At 39.6% G+C, this 5084-nt stretch overlaps 1 pseudogene; it reads right to left on the minus strand.

Moving 5' to 3' along the window:
• Positions 1-555: 555 nt before the first annotated feature.
• On the minus strand, positions 556-3961 carry LOC132350444 (E3 ubiquitin-protein ligase RBBP6-like; annotated as a pseudogene).
• Positions 3962-5084: the final 1123 nt, after the last annotated feature.

Below are 5084 nucleotides of genomic sequence, written 5' to 3' on the forward strand. Positions count from 1 at the left end.
CATGACACTCTCTCACCCTGTCACATCTCACCCCTCCCCCTCCCCATATCCTCAAGTCCATTCTTTAGTGGGTCTGCAGACACCTACTTTTGATATAGATTTGCTTTTCCTGCCTGCAATATTTTTTTTCCCAAACTAGTATCCATGCACTGACAAAATACCTTATTCACCAAGATGTTATTCCACCTTACATTACTTGTGACCGAGGAACTCATTTTACAGCCAATGAAGTACAGCATTGAGATCACGTTCATGGAAGTCACTGGTCTACCTCATCGTCTCGATTACCGTAGCTTTATAGGAAGACTTGAAAATCAGGTAGTGTAAGTCCTCCTACTTTGTTCTTCCCTTAAATAGTTTTCTGGCTATTCTAGATTCTTTGCATTTTCTTATAACTTTTAAAATAAGCTTGTCAATTTCTACCAAAAAAACCCTGCTGGGATTTGAATGGGATTATGTTGAATCTGTAGGTGAATTTTGAGCGAACCGACATCTTAACAATACTGAGTCTTCCAACCCATGCACATGGCATAGCCCTCTATTTATTTGTCTTCTTTACTTTCTCTTAGCAATGTTTTGCAGTTTTTTGGTATACAGGTCTTGTGCATGCATTCTGTTAAATTCATTCCTAATTATTGTATGGTTTGTGATGCTACTGTGGCTTCGGGCTGGGCTTCCAGAAGGGCTATGACTTCTACTTGCACTAATGCTGGGGCTGCTTTGACTCTGGCTCCTGGCCGACTGCCGCCGTGTCCAGGCTCTTTTGCTTCCTCCATCACTTTATTGTTCGGTTCCTTAGACAAGTTTCCTCTTCTCTTACAGATATGTTACTTTCGCTATCACCTTCATTATAGTCTGGTTCAATAGCAGCTTCATCAGTTTCTCTAGTTAAGTCGGAGGAAGGTCAAGAGGAGTGGCTTAGCTGGGGTTTAGGCTGGATAGCATTCCTGCCAATTTGCCCATTAATCTGCACATTTTCAATCTGTGTCTGGTGGGTTAAGAATATGTATCATGTAATGTATTGCTACTTGATTCTTTTTTGTTCCTTGCTTCTAAGATGTGTTTCTCATGATCCTTATAAGGATTTTTATCTACAGATTTTGTCTCTTCACTTGAGCATTTAGTATCATAAGTGGCTTGTGATCATGAATTTTTTTTGTCTCCTGTGGGAATAGAAATACTTTTGGGGGGAATGTTCTATTCTTTTTTAGGCAACTCTTTCTCCTCCCTCAGCTTATTTTTCTGTTGACATGCAGGAGCTATAGGGTTTGTTTTTTTTTTTTTTAATAGATTGAGAAAGTTTCCTTCTCTTCCAGTATTTTGCTGAGAGTGTTTTTTTAAATCATAAACAGTTGTTTAATTTTGTTAAGCTTTTTCTGTGTCTCTGTTTTTCTCTTTTATTCTGTTAATGTCATGAATTACACTGATTTTTTTCAAATGTTAAGCCAACTCTGGATTCCTGGGATAAACCCCACTAAGTCACATGTAGTATCCTTGTTATATTTTGCTGGATTCAATTTGCTAACGTTTTGTTAAGGATTTATGGTCATGAGAGATATTAGCCTGGAGTTTACTTTTCTTATAATAACTTTTTTTCTTATCAGGATAAAGTTGGCATCATAAAATGGATGTGGGAAGTGTTCCCTTCACCTCTTTTATGAAAGTGATAGTGTAAGATTGGTGTTATTTCCTTAAATGTTTGGTAGATTTCACCAGGGAAGCCATCTGGGCTATTTTTTCTTTTTCTTTTTCAAAAGAGTTCAATTTTTTCGTAGACATAGTATCATTTAGATAATATCTCTTTTTTTTTTTTTAAAAGATTGATTGATTGATTGATTGATTGCTATGTTGGGTCTTCGTTTCTGTGCTAGGGTTTTCTCTAGCTGCGGCAAGCGGGGGCCACTCTTCATCGCGGTGCGCGGGCCTCTCACTATCGTGGCCTCTCTTGTTGCGGAGCACAGGCTCCAGACGCGCAGGCTCAGTAGTTGTGGCTCACGGGCCCAGTTGCTCCGCGGCATGTGGGATCTTCCCAGACCAGGGCACGAACATGTGTCCCCTGCATTAGCAGGCAGATTCTCAACCACTGCGCCACCAGGGAAGCCCTAGATGATATCTCTTAAGTCAGTTTTTATAATTTGCCCCTTTGAAGGAATAGGTAATTTCATTATGTTGATGAATTTTGGGGGCATAAATTTGTTTATATTATTCCTTTTTATCATGCTAATGTTTGTAGGACCTGTAGTTTTGACTCCTCTTTAACTTCTGATTTTGGGTTTTTCCTTGGTAAGTCTAGAGGTTTATCAATTTTATCACATTTTTTAAAGACAGCTTTTGGTTTAATTGGTTCATGCTGCTGATTGTGAATTTTCTATTTCATTATTATTCTTGCCTTCATTTTCTACTTTATTTATTTTGGGCTTAAGCTGCTCTTTTCTTTCTACTTTCTTACTGTGGAAGCTTAGATGGTTGCTTTTAGACCTTCTTCCTTCTAAACACTGCTTCACCTATTCTACAATTTCTTTTTCTTTTACAGTCCTACTTGTGTCTGTTCCTGGGAGGGCACTGAGGAATTTCAAAACCTGAGCAGCTGTACCCCCCTCCATTGTGTCTCTTCATCAGATGTTACAAAGGGTTTTGTGACCTTAAAGTTTTGGACTATTTAAAACCAATTAAGTGTGGATTTTTAGGTAATTTCTTACTGAATCTACCAATTGTATCCTTCTACATAATAAGACCTAGAGCAGTTGGCTGAGTGTTCTGGAGGAAGAAGCTTTGTGTTTCAGATTTTGTCTTCTCTCTCCTGTGTCAGAAAAGTTGTTGCTAAACAGGGCCTCTCATGTCAGCCTCCTTTTTCTCTTCTAGTTTCCTTCATGTGAAATAGCATAAACTCTAGCTGTACCCAAGTTTTTTTGGTGTGCATTAAGGAAACTATCTCTTCATACTCATCAGTTTTGTTAGAGAAATGGGCTTCTGGATTTGGTTCCAATTCAGCAGGATTAAGAAGTGGAAATGTATTGAAATGAGGATAAAGGGCATTTTAAATGATATCAGAAATCCTATTTGGTGAAATAAGGGCAAATTAGTTTCTACTCCATTTCCCCCACATCCCATTTTAAAACAGGTGGCCTTTTAAAGACAGATGTTTTTGTGGCAATGGGCATTTGATACATTAGCCTTCCTGGACTTTCTCAGAAGGGATACAAACCTCGCCAAGTGACCTGGGGATGTTTCCCCTGAGTCAATTTAGCAATTAAATATGGAGAGGAAATGGATAATCTTATAATCTACAGATGTCAGAGGCTTCCTTCTCACCCTTTCTCTCTGTATTTTCAGTTTATAAGTCTTTTTGAAAAACGTTTGGACTTCCATTTCCAGGATATAGAAATTTGCAAGAGATCATTACTCTCTTTGTGACAATGCAAGTAATCTGGATGAACTGCAAAATCTTAGTTGTTAAAAATCCACCAGAATTTAAAATGAACTAAATTCCAGAGTGGAAAGAGCCATTGCTAGGAGAGTGAGACATGAGGCTGCTTTCATCAAAGCGGTATGACGGATAGAAGAGCAGACCCACCGTAGACAGGGGATTTTTGAATGTGCATTGAGAAACTAGCTGAACAAGCTAAAATTTCCATGAGCTGTCATGATGTATTAAAATCCCACCCCCAAACTTAAATGCTAAATGGCATCTATCTGCCAATTCTTGTCTGTAGGGCTTCACTAACTGCATGACCGTGGCCTGGTGAAGGTGCAGGCCAGGAAATGAGGGTGGACAGAGATTTCTTTTGGAGCACTCACCTATTGTTTCCTTCTAAGTCTTCACTGAGTACAAAACAACAGCAAGAACAGGAAGGAAGATAGGGGGAGAACCCCTCAAGGCACACATGCCCACCAATTCTTTACCAGTGAGCACACAGTCAAAGGTAGAAGACGTGTGAAAAAGCAGGAAGATGTGACCCATAATCAAGAGGAAAAAATAGCCAATTGCAACAGAACCAGGAATGACCCAGATGTTGGAATCAGCAGACAAAATCTTTAAGTATTATAACTGTGTTGAAGTATTTACTGGAAAAGATGGGCAAAATGAATGAAAAAATGGGAAGTTTCCACAGAGAATCTGAAGCCCTATAAAAGAATGAAATGGAAATTCTAGAACTGAAATGAAAATTTTAATTGAAGGTCTTACCAGCAGACTAGATACAGCAGAAGAAAAGATCAGAAACTTGAAGAGAGGTTAATAAAATTTATCCAAACTAATGCATAAGGAGAGAAAAAGTAAATTGAATTTAAATTAAATTTTAAAAGTTATAGCAGAGTTTCATAGAACAGTAGGACAACATAAAACACTATAGTATATACATATTTGGAGTCCTTCAAAGAGAGAAGAGAGAAAATGGGGCAGAGGGAATATCTGAAGGGATTGTGCTTGAGAATTTTTAAAAATTAATGAGAAATACTAATATATTAATTTGCAGATCTTAGAAGCCCATGAAAACCCAAGTAGAATAAATATAAGGAGGGACTTCCCCGGTGGCTCAGTGGTTAACAATCTGCCTGCCAATGCAGGGGACACGGGTTCGAGCCCTGGTCCAGGAAGATCCCACATGCCGCGGAGCAACTAAGCGTGTGCACCACAACTACTGAACCTGCGCTCTAGAGCCCACGAGCCACAGCTACTGAGCCCTCGCGCCACAACTACTGAGCCCACGCGCCTAGAACCCGTGCTCCACAACAAGAGAAGCCACCGCAAGGAGAAACCCGTGCATGGCAACGAAGAGTAGCCCCCGCTCAGCCGCAACTAGAGAAAGCCCACGTGCAGCAACGAAGACCCAATGCAGCCAAAAATAAAATTAATTAATTAATTAATTTAAAAAAATAATAAGTATAAGGAAAACCACACCAAGGCTCATCATAGTCAAACTGCTGAAAACCAAAATTAAAGAGAATATCTTAAGCACAGTCAGAGAAAAAGGACACATACATTTAAGAATACAATAATAAGGGGCTTCCCTGGTGGCGCGGTGGTTAAGAATCCGCCTGCCAGTGCGGGGGACACGGGTTCGAGCCCTGCACCTGGAAGATCC

This window comes from Balaenoptera ricei, chromosome 16, assembly GCF_028023285.1.
Source record: "Balaenoptera ricei isolate mBalRic1 chromosome 16, mBalRic1.hap2, whole genome shotgun sequence".
Taxonomy (NCBI): Eukaryota; Metazoa; Chordata; class Mammalia; order Artiodactyla; family Balaenopteridae; genus Balaenoptera; species Balaenoptera ricei.